Source organism: Podarcis melisellensis, assembly GCF_964234715.1.
Source record: "Podarcis melisellensis genome assembly, chromosome: 2".
NCBI classification, from domain to species: domain Eukaryota; kingdom Metazoa; phylum Chordata; class Lepidosauria; order Squamata; family Lacertidae; genus Podarcis; species Podarcis melisellensis.
In genome coordinates, this window is record NC_138529.1 from 83,255,112 (window position 1) to 83,273,590 (window position 18,479).

The 18,479-nt window shown below is 43.5% G+C and overlaps 1 long non-coding RNA gene across 1 annotated transcript; it reads right to left on the minus strand.

Moving 5' to 3' along the window:
* Nucleotides 1–964: 964 nt before the first annotated feature.
* Nucleotides 965–12,909, minus strand: LOC309363967. Its single transcript, XR_014165678.1, has 2 exons — nt 9,546–12,909; nt 965–2,367 (listed from the first exon to the last, which is right to left on the minus strand). It is a non-coding gene; the product is annotated as an uncharacterized lncRNA (long non-coding RNA).
* Between the last annotated feature and the right edge of the window lie 5,570 nt (nt 12,910–18,479).

Sequence of the window (18,479 nt, forward strand, 5' to 3'; positions counted from 1 at the left end):
TGCAACTAGCAGTGCTTCTAATCAGGCTTTGCCAGCTAAGCCCTTTGAGAACCTAATGCATTCTTTATAGCAAAAATATAACAACCAGTATCCAATGGTGAGTGTTCCCAGATGGAACAAAGTGGGAGGCTATTTTTGGCAATCTCTCCTTCCCTTTGCAGCACCCCATGCCCCCTATAAAACTTCAGCAAAAGGTTGAGGGACTCTCCAGAGCAGATATAAGGGGGAGTATAGGATTTTGATGGCAATAGCTAAAAATTGCCTCATTCTGCTGATGGATTTCCTACAGGCAGAGGACAATCACCATTGGCCATCCCCCTTTCATTTGTCATACAGCTCTAATGGTTTCTTATGATCAAGTCATCTGCCCCTGATCCTTCTTCATGCAGCTAAAGCTAAATGGCAGCAGATCAAATTTGTAATGAATGATAGTGAAAATAAACTGCAGTAAAAAAAATCCTCGCCAGAAAAACTGCAGTGTATTGAAGTCTGTTTGCTCTGAACAACTCTTATGTAAATCATCTGCTTTTGGGTATGGTGAGGTTTCCTGTAAATTTGTCACTTATGATACTATTGTGATCTATTTTACTGCTTTTTATAAAGAATGCCCATGCCTGAGAAGTTGAGCTGATTCACCATAATTATTCATGCTACATGGAGATTTCCAGAGCAAAGTACTTTTCTCAAAACTGTTCATGTGTCCTAAAACAAAAAGTACATGCACAAGTCACTTGTATATCTAAGTACAGTACGAAGAGAGGGACTTGAACATCACCTGCTCCTTTGCCATAAAATGATAAGGATTAATTTTTCTTAAGAAAAAAAGGTCATATAAGTTTTCCTTTCTGCATCAGTCAGAAGTGTGAGTCATTTATAAATCAGATTTCAGTTGCTTGTTGGACCACACAGACAAGTAACATATTTGAAATTCATAATCGGATCTTAGGGAGCAGGTAGAGTGGTCTTTGTTTCTCTGTGTATTTAATTTATACACCACCCCTCATCAGAAAACAAGGTGGTTTACAAAATACAACACAAATGTTATCCATCTACACAACGTAAAAATCAAAGCAATTATATAAATGCAATTATAGGCGAGATTATTTTAGAAGGTCCGGGCCTGAGCCATTTAGGGCTTTAAAGGTAAGTACCTTGAACTGGCCTGGAAACAAGCATGTGTGTTCTTGTATAGCAAAGTTGTTAAATACCGAACCTGCAAACATGTACAGTGAGCGCTTGGGATCTCCCTCTGACCCTCGTGAGGAGAGAGGGAAGTTCCATTGTGCAAACAGAGATTATTGTGTTAGAGCAGGGCTGTGCAGCAGCAGCAGTAGTAATTAAATTTGTATACCATGCAGCCCTCAAAGCCTTTCTCGTCAGCCCTCAGAAACATTTGACAACACCCTGCAGCCCTTGTGCTGCTTTCCCAAAGACGGGTAAAGAGGCACTGGGTTTGGGAAGGAGGTGTGAGGGATCTAGTACCCTGCCAGAGTTTCACACCTAGGGGTGCCATATTTCAAACTGAAAATTCGGACAGAAAAGTTGTTGAGCAAAATTAGCAGTTTTTTATCTATTTTTATGGGAAATCGGCAAAAACAGCACTGCCGACATGGGCTGCCATATGTCTGGATTTTCCCAGACATTTTTCCTATTTCCTACACTGCTGCCAACTGCAGTATTCCAGATATGCCTGAGAAATCCTGGACATGTGGCAACCGTACTCACGCCTCCTTCCCAAAGCCCAGCACTTCACTTAGCCAGCTTTGGGCAGGCAGCACAAGGGCTAGATGGTGGCATCATATTTCGCCTCTGATTCCATTCCATATATTTTATTTTATTGTGGAACAGTTTGCAAAGAGACAGGCACCATGCTTCATAAAGAGCAGGTATTTTTTAAAAATCCAGGAAAACCAACCAAGCTGTAATATAAAGGATTAAAACAACAGCAACCACTGAATGCTAAATTGTACCTGAATGTTTATCTGGTCTATTAAGTGATTCCCATCAGAATTACTGGTGTCAAAGCTCTGCCCATGAAAATGGCCGTCATATAACTGATAAACAGTTCAATTGAAAGAATAACAGCACCACGCACTATAACTGTAATTCTCCTTTAAAATCAATCGAAATAAGAGTGTTCTTATATATGGAGGACACGATGATCTAACAGAGGGAGAAATCCCATCTCGGTTGCTTAAGGTTTCTTATTAAATCTGGAAAAAAATAACTGCATTATTTTAATTCAGCTCTGCCCATTTTCCAGAAGTGCTGCACTTATTGCATTAATCTTCAGAGCGAAGTTTTTACGACCGATTGCCTGCAGACTATGAGAAGTTTCTCCATCCATTAACCACAGAGAAACGGGCCCTGCAGGGTAGGAAAATATTTGTTACATCTTATCAGGGTGACACATAATCTAACAACAATTACAGCAGGCCCATATTTTGTACTATTTCAGTTTCGGTGTGAAAAATAGTTCTAATATTAAACCCGGGGTGGGTGGGAGCTGCAGGAACCAGTTGAATATTATAAGCTCAGCAGTGGTGATTTCCCTTCAGGTTGTGGGTCTCGTCATTACTGGGATACAGCCCTAAGGAAGTGACTACACATAAATCCAGTGTACGTGCCCCCTATGCAAATGGCACAGTGTGCAGTGGCAAAGCAGCTTGAAGGATGATTGCATCCATATCAATATGAAGTGCTGAAATTGCATTCTCCCCATGCTTGATGTTTTTGTTAATGTAAAAGCTTCTCGAGGCACTTCAGGTCACTCTCATTCTTCCAAAGGTTAAAAATGCAGAAGAAGTGTTTCAGCCTTACCAAGAGAGAGAGAGAGGGAGAGAGAAGCTACAATAAAAATGCAGGTTACCATAAAAGGTTTGCAAAATTATGTGTGCCCTGCCTTTTTTGGTGCAGTAAGGTAAGGTAAAAAGGTAAAGGACCCCTGGATACTTGAGTCCAGTCAAAGGTGGCTAGGGTGCGGCGCTCATCTCACTTCAGGCCGAGGGAGCCACTGTTTGTCCACAGACAGCTTTCCAGGTCATGTGGCTAGCATGACTAAACTACTACTGGTGCATGGAGGACTGTGACAAGTGCCAGAGCGCACTGAAACACCGTTTACCTTCCCGCCGGAGCGGTACCTATTTATCCACTTGCACTGGTGTGCTTTCAAACTGCTAGGTTGGCAGAAGCTGGGGCAGAGCAACAGGAGCTCACCCCCTCAAGTGGATTTGAACCACCGACCTACTGATCAACAAGCCCAAGAGACTCTGGTTTAGACTACAGCACCACAGGTGTGTGTATGTGCAGACCAGACTGACCCACCTTATGCATCATCCCTAAGACATGTTGTACAATAAAGAGAACAGGGACAAGTAAAGAACCAGAGGTGTCTGCAAGACAAGGAACAATTAGAGTTAGGAAACAATACCATATGCCAGGGGTGGCTAACACATTTGGGGGGGTTGTTGTCTCCCCTTACAGACATACACATTTGGTTATTTTTTAAAATCCTATTTTTTAAATACTGCACCAAACTGTCCCATGCAGCCTCCTTTATTGTGATGCCACAATGCTAAAAGTTTTTTTTGTTCTTTTTTTAAAGTAATAAATTTGATTTTAAAAGAAAGACTATACTGGTTTCTCCTTGGGGAGGGCACTTGGAAGAGGAAAGGGGTCAGAAAGCTGAAGCGTTTTGTATCGATCCCTAATATAAGCTGGGATCCACACAGTGCAACAAGTGGAGAAAGAATGCTGCATTAAACTGGAGCTGTGTGTTTTCCTGTGTTTGCTTCTATTATTCCTACTCCTGCTGAAGAGACTAGTAGCTGTTTAAATGGATCAGCTTGTTTCTTCAGCAGTAGGATTCGTGGAAAACTTTGTCCTGTCCGTCCTTTCATTACTCACACGTGTCACTTCCTTGGATTGGGGCAAAGGACTATGGCATCCAGACCCCTCTACTGGACTAATTGGATTGGGGTGGCCGTTAAATCCCTCCCTAATAAGGAAAGCTTGTCTTGTGGTGATGGTTCAAGGCAGAAAGAGGCTTATTGGGACAGGATTGGCAGTTTGTATGTAAACATTAGGAATTTAACTCAGGTGCTTACAAGGATGTGACAGGTAACCAGCAAGAGTTTTACTGCTTTGGAGATCAGCGCCCTCTTTTATCACCTTTAGTCATGCCACAGTAACAGCACTGGGCAGCCAAATGTAGACCATATCAGCCCTACTTAATTTTCAGCCTTTAAAAATGCAAACCTGTGTTACATACTGAAATAACACTAGATTCTGATGTTGCCAGGACCCTCTCAGTGTCAGCTTATGAGGGTGATTGATGATTTGTCATTACCCACAGCATAAACTCAAAGTCTGTTAGGAAAACTGGGGACATGAATACCAGAAGCCAGGGACTGAGAACATCATTGTTTAATTGGATTCTCGGCCTGAGGCTGAAGCAATAACATTTCCTTATCTTGTTCATCATTAGACACACACACACACACACACACACACTTGTTTCCATTTTACAGATGTAAAGTTGCTGGTGCTTGGAAGATACTTATGGAAAGCTATCCAAGAAACAGCAACAACTAGAGGATTCTGACACCGTATTTCCCTGCTTTTCTTTTGAGAAAGTATTATAGGGCAGTGACCGGAAGATGGAAAGGTCCTGCAAACATGTCCATTTAGGTATCTTGGCTGTGTATTTATTTATCTGCAATTACATTGCAAAAGTGTTTGGGTGGGGAATGGAGGGAGGGCAAAGCACATTGTCAGTCTTCTGTTCAATTTTTAAGCAGTGGTTTTCAAAAATTTCAACCTTCAGCAACTACTTTTATACCTTCTCATCAGCCCCAAAATTCCTGCACATTGCAAAGGATTGTGGGGCATGTATTGTGCGCCCTGCTCAGAGCACTATCAAGTCCAGTTGAGCTCAACCGTTGCCTCCAGTAAATGGGCAGTGGTCCAATTGTCTTCTAAAGCTGCCCACTAAGAGGAAAATTAGTAGTGGTGAGCTAACTTTATTTCAATATAACTTGTCTACCAGTACAGATCTCACCAGTGAAGAATCCCCTGATAAGTTTCCAATGAGGCCCATGGCTCACTTGTGTTTAAGAACACAAGTTTGGGAAAAGCTGGTTTTGAGGCCTCCTGGAGGTTGGAGGGGGCAGGTGAGGAAGAAGTTCCATTGTGCACACAGACAATGGAGTAGCGTGGGAGGCTTTGGTGCATTTTTTGAGGGGGTGAGACTCTCCCCTCCACCCTCCTCTATTCTTAATGAGTTATTATAAAACAAGAGACAGATATTCTATATGTGGACCATACCCTCCAACATTTCTCCAATGAAAACAGGGACGTCCCATTCCATAATGATAATTTTACTATTTATGCCCCACATATCTTACTGGGTTGCCCCAGCCACTCTGGGCAGCTTCCAACATATATAAAAACATAATAAAACAGTAAACATTTAAAATACTTCCCTATGCAGGATTGCCTTCGGACGGCTCAGGGGTTGGATAACTCTATACCCTGCAACATTTTTCCAATGAAAATAGGGACATCCTAAGGCATGGGTAGGCAAACTAAGGCCCAGGGGCCGGATGCAGTCCAATCGCCTTCTAAATCTGGCCCACGGACGGTCCAGGAATCGGCATGTTTTTACATGAGTAGAATGTGTGCTTTTATCTAAAATGCATCTCTGGGTTATTTGTGGGGCTTAGGAATTCATTTCCCCCCTTGAAAATATAGTCCGGCCCACCACAAGGTCTGAGGGACAATGGACCGGCCCCTTCTGAAAAAGTTTGCTGACCTGACCCCTGACCTAAGGAAAAGTGGGCCATTCTGGGATGGAATCAGAAACTGGGACAGCTTCTCTAAATCAGGGACGTCCCTGGAAAATAGCAACTCTTGGAGGGTCTGCTGCAATGACTGGCAACAACAATCCAGGGTTTCAGGACTGGAGACATGCTTTACTACTGAGCTACAGCTGATCAGAAAATGCTCTGACATGGTACTGTAGAATCAAGCTATAGACCAAGCTTGCTCACTCTCTTAAGCATTAATATATGAAAGCAGCTTTACTAGTTCCTGCTTAACATTATGTGAGTCAGTCTTGAGCTCTTTCTAGATAATAATTTGAATAGCAAACATTACATCCACAAAGCATACAAGTCATGTGGACATATGTCATTCTCTCCATAGTAATCTGAGGCTGCAGGAATGTGATCTTCCTATTGCTGATATTGCATGTAAATATCTCCACAAGATCTCAGTACTTCAAGAGTGGAATGAAGGCAGCAGAAAATTCTAAATACATTAAGGTAATCCTGGATACACCAGCCAACAAAAAATCAGGCTGATGTGTCAGATGACACAATACAACCTCTTAGTTCAGCACTAATCTATAAAAGAATATATATGGCAACATGGAAAATGACAATGTCACTCTTGGTTTGTTCCAGAAAAGGAACAGTATTAGTCTGTTGTGGCAAAAATCTGAATTCTGTGGCACTTTAAAAATTAACCATTTTATTGTAGTTTAAGATTTAGAGACTATTTCACTGGATCCGTAACAGAGACAGCAGCACTGTAGAAGAAATGTCAAGTACATGAACCAAGCAAAGTTAAAAGTTATGCACATTTATATGGGAGTAAGTCCCATATCCTGCTATAAACACAAACACATATAAACATGCAAAGATTGTGCTCTAAGCTCCATGTATTTCTATAGGAGCCAGCTAAGAATGTGCTTAACTCTGCCATTTAATTCAATAGGATCCTAACGTGCATAATGCTGGCTGGATTCTGGTTCAATTTAACAGAGCGAGGAAAATATAATGGCAATATTTGAGGCAGACCCCAAGAATAACACTGCACAACCTGCATTTCTCACAATGTCACTGCAAGGATGAAGTACTCTTGCCTATGGATCTGTGCACCCATCCTTGCACTCATTCCCATGGGAATGAAGTGACAAAGGGTTACCTTACAAGTTGGCCCATAACTTCTGAACCAACATTTATGGAAGGGATGAAGCAAGAAGTAAGACAGAACTTTCCAAACTGTGTGTCACGACATGTTAATGTGTCAGCTGCAGTGTGTCGGTGTGTTGCACAAACACTCCCCGCACTCCTCTTGGGGCTGGAAAGGGGTTAGTTTAACCTTCAGTTTGCAGTAAAACTGAATTACTGTGTCGCAAAATGGTGCATGTCTAAAAAGTGTGCCACCAACGTGAAAAGTTTGGAAAGCTCTGGATTAAGAAAATGGAGACTCTGGGGATAGAAGGCACCTTTCCAGGAGGACACTCCTTGCCCCCATAAAACAGGAAAATGGAGAAAAGGATAGCTGTAAGGATTAGATTATGCTCATAGTCCAATGGTACACATTGAGTTTCTGTGATTTTACAATGAGATGAAAGCGTAAGCTTTCGCTCACCAAGTATGGCTCTGATCACAGCCTCTTGGCAAAGAAGAAAAATAAAGTTTCCAAAGTTGATGTTTCTGTGGGATGGATGGATGGAAGGAAGGAAGGAGAAAGTCACTCCTCCCCCGCTTTGAGGAGAGCATCCTCACTTTGAGGTGGCTCAAACGTAACAGGAAGTTTCAACCCAAAGGTCCGCACACCATCCACAAACCCCATATTGATGGCACTGTCGCTCCCGGCAGCCGCCATCACCCCCGGCTTCACTTTTTGATTAATGCTCTTCCAAACTTTCCCTGGCTCCCTGCGCTCCCACTTTCTGTCACACTTCTCATTATGAATGTATCTTTGCATCGAGGAAAGCGGGAGGAAAAATTGTTCTTTCAGGGTGACAGCTGAGCGAGGGCTATATTATTAAAGGTACCAATCATAGGTGCCCAGCTATCATCTCACGATGAATGCACTTGTCAGGAGAGCGAGGCGGCCGGTGGAGGGGGGTGGGAGAGGAAGGAGGGAGCTGGTGGGACAGCACCGCTCGCTTTCTCTCTCTCCTCTCCCCCCACAACACCCACCACCACCAACACCCCCCCGCTTCTCTTTCTCCTTTAATGTTGGCCACCTCTGCTTGCCTGAACTTGGACCTTCAGCGGCGACAATTTCTCTGGCCTCGACAGCACGATTAATTTCTCCTGCCCTCCGCAGGGCCTGTGAGTGCTGTGGAAGTCCAGCTGGCCTGCTGCTGATAAGATGTACCTTTTGATTTGTTTTGTCTTTGATTGCCTTTTCTGTCACCTACAATGGCTGGCCGCCTAGAGACCTTCACATCGCCTGACTGACGGATCTATTTATCTATAGGCCTCTCCCTGCTTCTCCCGGCTGGTCTCCCCCACCACACGTCCCCCTTTCCAAACCTCCACGTCCCTTCTTCCCTTCTCTCTCTCTCTCTGTCTCCCCCCCCCCCAACCTTTCTTTCAAACCACCACCTTGTACCACTGAAGTCCCAGCCTAATAGAAGCTGTGAAGGCTCATCCACCATAAAATACATCTGCCATCCTCCTTCTCTCCAAGATAAAAGCCTGTCAGTGTTACTTTCCAATTCCAGGCAGCTTGATTAATGGTGAAAAGCCACGGCAAGATCGACTTCTGGTTTTTACAAGCGCTGTCAGCCGGCCCAGGGTTATGCGAAACACACACTCATACAAAACAAAACAAAATGAGAAAAGGTTGGGTGGGGAGGATGGGAGGTGGGGGGCGGAGGGAGAAGCGGGAGGGGGGAAGAAATGTAACCAAATCATATGAGGTTCAACACTAAATAAAACAGGAGCCTGGAGAGCCATCAACTGGCTGTCACCCGGGTGCAGAAATATGTTCGCTGGCTCATTGTACCAAGGCAAATTATGCCAATAATAAATCATTGTTGAAGGAAGATTGTTGATAATTTTTTTGGGGGGGGAAGGTGGCATTCAGTGAAAGTATTGGGACACCTGCTACTGGGCCCAGAAAGAGCGGGGGTGAGATTATTAGTCTTGTCATTCACACTTACACCACTATACTAAAGAGATAGATGCAAGAGGCCCGAAATTCAGTACAGAACGAGAGATTGGGGGGTACTATTTAAAATGGTAATCTAAAATAGCAAAATAATGATTACATTCCACACAGGAATGGGCATGGAGGTTTGCGTGTGTCTCCAAAGTGAGGCTTAGAACACTAGTCTTCAAGGTTTTGAAAACTAGGATCTAGTTTTAACCCAAATATGCATTTGGGGACCCATATCTTATTTTTTTGAACCACATCTTTGTATGTCTGACTGCTGCTATCACAACCCATCCCGAATCAGAGTTCCTCTCCACCAGTTGAAGATCAATGGTTTCCTTCAGATGCTTTGGATTACAAACCCCATCCTGGCTGCTCACTCCTAACTCAAGAGCATTTATGAATCTCAAATAGCAACAGTCCCCAAATTTATATTTGGGAAACCCCCCCCCCTTATTTCCCTATATTTTTGAAACTCTGCTTGGCCTCTGTTTCCTGTTCTTCATTTGCTACTTTCTCAAAGAGATTTGAAAGGGGTAAGGGGTTAATAGAATCATAGAGTTGGAAGAAAGCATGCTAATACTTACATTAAGGTTTGCTCTCCTGTATCAGACATGGCTAAACTCCAGATCCAGCCTACTCCAGAGATCCCAACTCCCATTAGCCCCAGCCAACAGAGTCAATGGTCAGGAATGGTGAGAGTAGGGAGTCCAACTATACCTGGAGGGTCAAAGCTTAACCGCTCCATCTGTATGTTAGAAAACATAATTATTAAACATTAAACTTGAATAACACTTTCTACAGTTCACCTGGAACAGGAAAAAGGTGATTTCCTTGCTCATTTCCAAATCCCTTTCTTGTCAATTAAACCTTCAGACATTATTCCTCATAACAGTGTTTTAGATGTTAAGTACTGAACAGCTCTGATTGGTTCACCAGCTACAGCAATTCCTTGAATGAGAGCTTGTTTTCAGTGATCCATGATCTAATAATCTCCTGGATGGATGACTGCAGCGCCTTTTACACGGGGCTATTCTTGAAGACAGTCCAAAAGTTACCAGTGATATAGAATACCACTGCTAGATTATGGTGTAACAGGGAGCGGGTGGCTCTGTGGTCTAAACCACTGAGCCCCTTGGGCTTGCTGATCAGAAAGTTGGTGGTTTGTATCAGCACAACGGTGAGCTCCCATTGCTTCTGCCAACCTAGCAGTTCGAAAGCACACCAGTGGCAGTAGATAAATAGATAGCATTGCGGAGGGAAAGTAAATGGTGTTTCCATGTGTTCTGGTTTCTATCATGGTGTCCCATTGCACCAGAAGCAGTTTCATCATGCTGGCCACATGACGCGGAAAGCTGTCTGTGGACAAATGCTGGCTTCCTCGGCCTGAAAGTGAGATGAGTGCCACACTCCATAGTCGCCTTTGACTGGACTTAACTGTCCAGGGGTCCTTTACCTTTACCTTTTATGGTGTAACAAGAGAATATCCTATTATCTCCTTTCCTTAAGCCACACCACTGGCTATTTCTGAGTTACTGGGACCAATTCAAAACATCAGTACAGTGATACCTCAGGTTAATAACTTAATTTGTTCCGGAGGTCCGTTCTTAACTTGAAACTGTTCATAACCTGAAGCACCACTTTAGCTAATGGGGCCTCCCGCTGCTGCCGCTGTGTGATTTCTGTTCTCATCCTGAAGCAAAGTTATTAACCCGAGGTACTATTTCTGGGTTAGCGAAGTCTGTAACCTGAAGTGTCTGTAACCTGAAGCGTCTGTAACCTGAGATACCACCGTACTAGCAGCAGAGGTTTCACGTGACTTGGGAAACAAGTACGGCATTTTCATCAATACATTGAGACCTCTTGAAATTTGTAAGCTGTGGAAGAGATTCTACTCAAAGGACCTAAAACAGGGCACTCTCAGTGGCAGCATCCTGGCTGTGGAATTCCCTCCCAAGGGATCCCCCTCTTTAGCTGCATTCAGCAAGCATGTAGACTTATTGTTAATCCAGACCAAAGAGTTTTATGAAGTTCTTATAAAGCTGATGTTAACTGATGACTGAAATATGTTACAGTATTGTTTTAAATCACTTTAATGTAAATTTACTATTGTGAGCCACCCTAGGCCCCCTTTGGGAAGGAAGGATGAGTTATAAAATTGAACTAATAAATATGTAACTACATAATTAAATATTCCATAGTGAATAAAGATGCAAACAATTAAACTTTTCTGCAATTTCCCATGCCTCCTTTGCTAAACCTTTAACATCTTTGGCATTTAACCTGGCTAATTTCCTGCTTCGGTATTTAAATAAATTTGATGTTCTCAGCAATACACTCCTCAAATTATCTTTTATTGGGGGTTGGGGAATTTATTTTGCCAGCATTTGAAGACTGCATCCCGGTTTGGTGAATTGTTCATCTAACACAATATATGCCCAGGTTACAGGAGAACAGGTGAGCCGTCAGCTAGCTGGATTAATGTTGGCCCACAGTTTGAATTCATGCCACAGGCATTTTTGAGCAATTCACTGTATCTGGCAGCATATCAATGCCCAACAGGGCTAACCAGAAAAGACACATGGAAACTGACAAATAGTGCTGTGGATCCACACTGAATTTCAACTACTGGTGCAATGAACAGGTGTCAAATATGAAGATTCAGTGTTTTTTCCCAGGTCCCTCATATGGCCCATGATGCTGCTTCTACAGTCCACACAAAATCCTACATCATCTCCAGGAATCTGGTGCTCTTAGAACTGACTTCCCAGTGGTAGCTACTGATACTGTCCTCCCATCCCTTCCATATTAGCACTGAGGCTTCAGAAAAACAGAGAATGGGAAAATGCTACAATTACCGTATTTTATTTTTCCCGTCTATAAGCCGCCCCCCATGTATAAGACGGGGGACTCCGATTTAAGAAAATGGGGGGAGATCTATCCGTGTATAAGACGCCCCCAAATTTTGGACATTATTTTGGGGGGGGGACTAGTCTTATACACGGAAAAATACGGTAAGCCAATCATTGGTGGCAAAGTTGAAGGTTTTAAATTAAAGTTGAATTGACTTTTTTGTGATAAATTAAGGTTTCAGCCCCCTCTCACACTGCACCATCTACTAGTTGAGGAACTTTACTACCCTAGTTTGGCACCTTCTGACAATGCTCCTCAGTAATTAAATAAAGGGAAGAATTGACTTATCTATTCAAAAAGAAAAAGAAAAAAAGATTCCACCTTCTATCAAATTGATGTTGCAAGGCCTCTTAACTACAATATAACAACCAAACTATATTAAAACAGAATCAAACAATGCAGTCACAGCATGAACAGTAGTAGAAATCACAGGGCTGAATGAGGACATAAAAAAGGAACAGTTTATTTCCCACCATCTCAAATGCCCCCCAAAATAGCAGGGTCTAACTTGTCATCTGAACCCCATTACTGAGGGAGTCATGTGAGCCTCCTTTGGAAGGAGGCAATTACACATTGGTGTAATTTGGAAATGTGGGCAAAATTGCATTAACTGCTTGGTCTGGAAGGTGGAATATTATTTTTAATTACTTCCCTTTTTTTTAATTACTCAGGAGCATTGCCAGAAGTTGCTTTATCCCCACATCTGAATTCTGTTCAGGGAAGAATGCCAGCTGTGGTGGGCCATTAGAAACAGCTCAAGGCTACAGACTTCTGGCATTATCTATCCATCCTCACTTTCTCCAAAAGAATGTGTGTGCATGCTTATAAAACCAACCAGTTAGAAGTGAGGAGTTTGGATTAAGTGAGTGGATCTCTCTGTATATCTGGATATCTAAAGTTTAACCTCTAAGACTAGAGAATCGTACTTAGTAATAGTTCATGATGCACCAGTATCTCTTCAGCATATGTGTATAGTGTGTCTTGTATTGTGTCTTGAGACAATAAACACCTAACACCAAACTGTATGGGCAAAGAGTCTTCGTAGCTATCAACTGTAAAAGGCTAACAACTAGAGAGTAAGAGGCCTCTAATACTCTTGATGGACTTCTCTGCTGCAGCTATGGACACTGCTGATCACACTGGTCAAGGTGTGATATCATAAAACTATATGTTCCATGATCTAGGCATCACCACCAATAAGGCCATGTCTTTGATTGTCATCCACTACGAATCAGACAGCAAGGAAATTTGGAGCAGGGCCTCAAAATCCTATGCAGGTAAGGGGGGTTGTTCATGGGGTATAAGCCTGCCCTTAAGGCATCCTGGCCCCAGATCAGGGGTCAGCAACCTTTTTCAGCCATGGGCCGGTCCACCGTCCCTCAGACCATGTGGTGGGCCTCAGCCCAGTATACCTGAAGGAGCGTCTCCACCCCCATTGTTCTGCCCGGACGCTGAGGTCCAGCACCGAGGGCCTTCTGGCGGTTCCCTCATTGCGAGAAGCAAAGCTACAGGGAACCAAGCAGAGGGCCTTCTCAGTAGTGGCGCCCACCCTGTGGAACGCCCTCCCATCAGATGTCAAAGCGATAAACATCTACCTGACATTCAGAAGACATCTTAAGACTGCCATGTTCAGGGAAGTTTTTAATGTGTAATATTTTAGTGTATTTTTGGTTTCTATGGAAGCTGCCCAGAGGGGCGTTCCACAGGGCGGGCGCCACTACCGAGAAGGCCCTCTGCCTGGTTCCCTGTAACTTGGCCTCTCGCAGTGAGGGAACCGCCAAAAGGCACTCAAGCTTGGACTAGTCGCTCCCTGCGTCAACAGAGAATTTTCACATTAAAGGCAGCAGCCCCGACACACTGAATTTAACAGGGAAAGCTTCTCTCTCCCCTGCCCCACCACCCAGTGCTAAAATCCATGGTGTGAAAACCCTCACTTGCAACCTCTGTGCACCCAGCTGCTGCTAAAAAGCACGTGAGCAGACTTTATTCTGTCCTTGTTTTAGGGAAGAGTTCACTGCTCTCCTAACAATAAGTTGCACTGCTAATGTTTGCTACTAGCAGGGTTCCCGTGCCTAACAGATGTAGGGCATTCAGAAAATTGGCAAGTGAAGCCTTCCCCATTATGAAAGGTGTGTGCTGGAAAAGTGGAGAATGAGAGCTACCAGTATTGTCCATCTAGCAGCAGATTGAATGCAGTTAACTAAATTATCATTCCTCCCCCTTACAACCCATCCCCGGGCACCTCCAAAATCTTCTTTGGAGAGCTGGTGTAAAGATGTGGGGTGCACATGGGAGCTGCAGGGTGGCGGAAGAGGAGCAGCCGTCTGCTCATAAATTGTTTGATGTCACCCATAAGAAGCTAGGAGAGAATGCAAAGTAATATCAAAAGTAGCTCAAAAGAGGAAACAGAGTTTTTGGAAGGAGATTGAAGTATCTGCAGCAGGTGGTGTATGTAAAATGCAAAGTTGTGGAGCTACAACTAGTATGCTTGCACTTCAACTTTTGTTTGTGTGGTGTTGACTCTGAATAGATTATCTGAAATTTGTGCTGAAGCTGGAAATAGAAATGTCATTGGATCCCGGTTTTGCATGGAGCTGCATCATTCAAGAACAAATAAGCCATCTAGGTAGGTTTGTGGGGGGTTTTTTGGTTCCTCTCCTAGTTTCACCCGTCCTTCATTATTTTTACATCTCAGTTATAAAAAGTAAAATTGCTGCTTTCTTCTGCTTAGCTGCATTTATTTCCCCCAGTGGATTGTTTTAGGACTGCATTTGTTTGAATGAAGATGGCTGGGGCAGGTGGTGGAAGTGCAAAGAGACTGCAATTGCACCTAGTTGTTTCATTTTTCTCAGCTTGGTGATTATTGTAGAGTTTGGACAATGACATAAGTTTCTAACTCTGAAAGAGGGCATTCCATCACTAGCAGACAGCAGCTAAGGATGGGATCCTCAGCGTCAGATTTAGTGGATTTCCATTCAAGCTCTGTTTTGCAGTATGCAAAGCAGAACTGGGAAAGAAAAATTGCTTCTGTTCAAGTGGATGCAGTTTTTAACACACTATGTATCTTCATAACATTATGCCTGCGCTCTCGCTGACATATTGCAAGTGTGAAACTGTGGATAAGAGCAGGCAGATCCACAATACAGTAAGGACACAGCAGCACAGGTGCTTTTCAGAGATGCAATGGTCAGCACCATCACTGGATAAATATTTCAATGCAGATAGTTTCAAGCAACAGCAGCATTTCCTAAGGCAGATAATGAAAGTCATTATCATTAATGGGGTGCCTGAAACATACTAAGCACTTTGGAGAGGGTGGGGGAGCAGATATCGGCCCCTAATGACTTGATACTTAAGAAGTGAATGAGAATAGCAAAGAAACAGGGGAAACACATAGGACGGAGAGGGGAACCTTGTACCCCAGATGCCAACTCCCATTAATGTATCTGACGTCAAAGGAGGGCAATGTAGCATCCTATCTTTGGAAGCTAGCTACTAGTTTTACTTGAATGCATCTAACTTTAGAGAGCGAGAGGGATGTAAAGAGATGCTGTCATTGAGCCACAGATAAGGCCTGCATTAGCAATATAGATCTTCCTTCTCACACGCTTTCAAATTCATTCAGAAAATGTGCACTCAAGAGCCTATTCCTCGAACTTAGTGTTACCATTACTCACTTGGCATCTGCCACATGGTCCTGTGCACTAGACGTTGGTCTTAATGTTTCTCTTCGTCTGTGGCCCTCACATCCCTCAGACTGCTGGCTGTACCATTGGGGCACAGTGCTCTCTTTGCACTGGAAGATGGGGAAGGGGTGGATCGGTTTTGATCTTGCACCCGCTTCACTCCTTAGAACTTCCTGCACATATTCAGAGAGACCCTGCATAATAGTCCCCATTGTCAGAAAACTCCTTGATCTTTCCAATTCAAATACCAACGATGAGAGCCTTTTGGCAATAGTTGGTCACAGTGGGATTTCTGTACCCTAACCCTGCTGATATGAAGAAGCATACACGAAGTGTGACAGAAGAGAGGGCGCGCAAAATAGGATTTCTAGCAAAATAGGATTGAGGGTAGAGATGATGTTAGCACCAAATTAGCTAAAGACCCCAAATGTAATGGAGTGTACCAGCTAGGGTTACAGAGTTACTTTTGCTGCTCTTGAACATGTTTTACGCACGTTTTGCATTTACACAAGGGTCGAAAAAGTCAGGGAGGTTAAAAAACAACAACTATAGGTTTCTTTTCAAGAGATGCATACTAATGGATCCAACATGGAAGTTAGAAACTGCAGACACAGAACTATTAAGACAGGATACAGTGTTTTCAGTTTAAACATGGTGTTTAGGAAGCTGGCAGGATAGCAATCCAAGAGACCTAATACTGTATGATCACCAAGGCAGCGTGAGGCCATTTTCAAATTATTCTCCATTTCTTACTTCCCTACTGACAGCAAATATATGTACCAGTAGCAGCACAGATCTGTTTGGCTTACTTGTTATTAGCATCAAGGAACTTAAAACTGCAATAAAACAGCATCCTCTAGTGGATACTCATGTGTTGCAATTTGAATGTTCCTTTTCAAGGATGTCTTTGTTAGCTAGACTCTCCCGTTTTCCAAGCTCTTGGCAAAAAGGTCCCTACTTGAAAGTTGCTTGCCTTCCCTCTCTCTACCGCCATTATGAGGTGGCTTGCAATATGAGGCTGGCCAGCAAACTTCAGCCTTCTTTAGGCAGGAAACACGTTAAAAGCTGGGGATTCCTATTCTGTTTTGCAGCAAGAGGAAGAAAAACTGGAGACCATAGACAGATCGATCAGAATTCCCCATCAGCTGCCCAACATGCCTGTAATACAAGAGAAATGAATTTCTAGGAATTTCATGTATTGTTGTGCACTGTCTGCCAGGGAGGTGTTTATGGAACGTTCAGTCTCAGGTGCCAAAATAACTTGGCCAGCCTTGGGTGCTACGCATTATGTCTTGTGGGAGATAATTCTGCACTTCGAAATTTTGCAACTTTCAGCTTCCTTGGATGGTTGCAAATTCCAGTATTATGAGAAACAGGTGAAGGTAAAGGTATCCCTGTTAGGTCCAGCCACGGACAATTCTGGGGTTGCAGCGCTCATCTTGCTCTATAGGCCAAGGAGCTGGCGTTTGTCCGCAGACAGCTTCTGGGTCATGTGGCCAGCATGACTAAGCCGCTTCTTGCAGTTTACCTTCCCACTGAAGCAGTACCTATTTACAGTGGTACCTTGGGTTAAGAACTTAATTTGCTCTGGAGGTCCGTTCTTAACCTGAAACTGTTCTTAACCTGAGGTACCACTTTAGCCAACAGGGCCTCCCGCTGCTGCCACGCGATTTCTGTTCTCACCCTGAAGCAAAGTTCTTAACCTGAGGTACTGTTTCTGGATTAGCAGAGTCTGTAACCTGAAGCGTCTGTAACCTGAGGTACCACTGTATCTACTTGCACTTTGATGTGCTTTCAAACTGCCAGGTTGGCAGGAGCAGGGGCCGAGCAACGGGAGCTTGTCGCGGGGATTCAAACCGCCGACCTTCTGATCGGCAAGCCCTAGGCTCTGCGGTGTAGACCAGTTTTTTTCTTTTTCATACCGTGCATGCTTTTATACACCTCTATCACGTTCCTGTTTATTTGCCTTTTCTCTAAACTAAAATGTTGTGACCTTTCTTTATAGGAAAGTTGCTCCATTCCCTTGATCAGTTTGGTTGTCCTTTGCAAGGAAAGGTAACCAGAACTGTTCACAGTATTCCAAGTGTCATTGGCTAACCTGGGTCCCTCCAGATGCTCTTAATGACATTTTCTATCAGCCTGAGCTAGCATGGTCAATGATGATGGGTGTCTGTAGTCCAACATTTGGAGGACTGAGAGTTAGGCATCCCTGCTCTAAAGCTTTTCTTTATTTAACTCCAGTGCACAATGTTAGGAGGCATGGAGTCCATCTCAGGCATTATCTTCCAATTTTATTCTTCTCCAAGCACAAAAGAGAGCTTATGTTTTCAGGTCCATTTTCAAAATGATTACAGGTCCATTTACACCCATTTTCAAAATGAGAAGGAAAACAGTGCAAAACTATCACTTGTATGGAGTTGGAGAAGGGCCTGGAGCTCAGCGGTAGAGTACAAGTAAAGCAAACCCTGGCACTGGAGAGTAAAACAGCTGGAGGTGGCAGACAGGACAAAGGGTGGAGAAAGAACTGAGAGTGGAGGAGGGCTCTTTCCCCATCCTCTGGACTTGCTGGAAAACTCAACAAACCTGCTGTACCTGGAACTGGGTGCAGCTGAATGGGACATAGTTGTGGGCAGCCTGAGGAAGCAGCATCCACTTGGGGCCTGCAAGTCAAGTCAGACTAGGGTGATGTCTGCTGTTTCAAGATCTCTTCCCATTGTGAGAATTTGTTGAACCCTGAGTGAGAACCCAGAAGCAGAGGGTGTGTCAGAAGGAAATGAACTGATATTTATATATCAGTAACTTTGTGCTAACGTAACATTTCTATATGTAACGTTTTTGTAATACAGTAGTGTGTTAAAGGTCTGTTGTTGCTTCAGTTTTTTCCACACCACTTTAAAAATATTATTTTATATATTAAGTGGT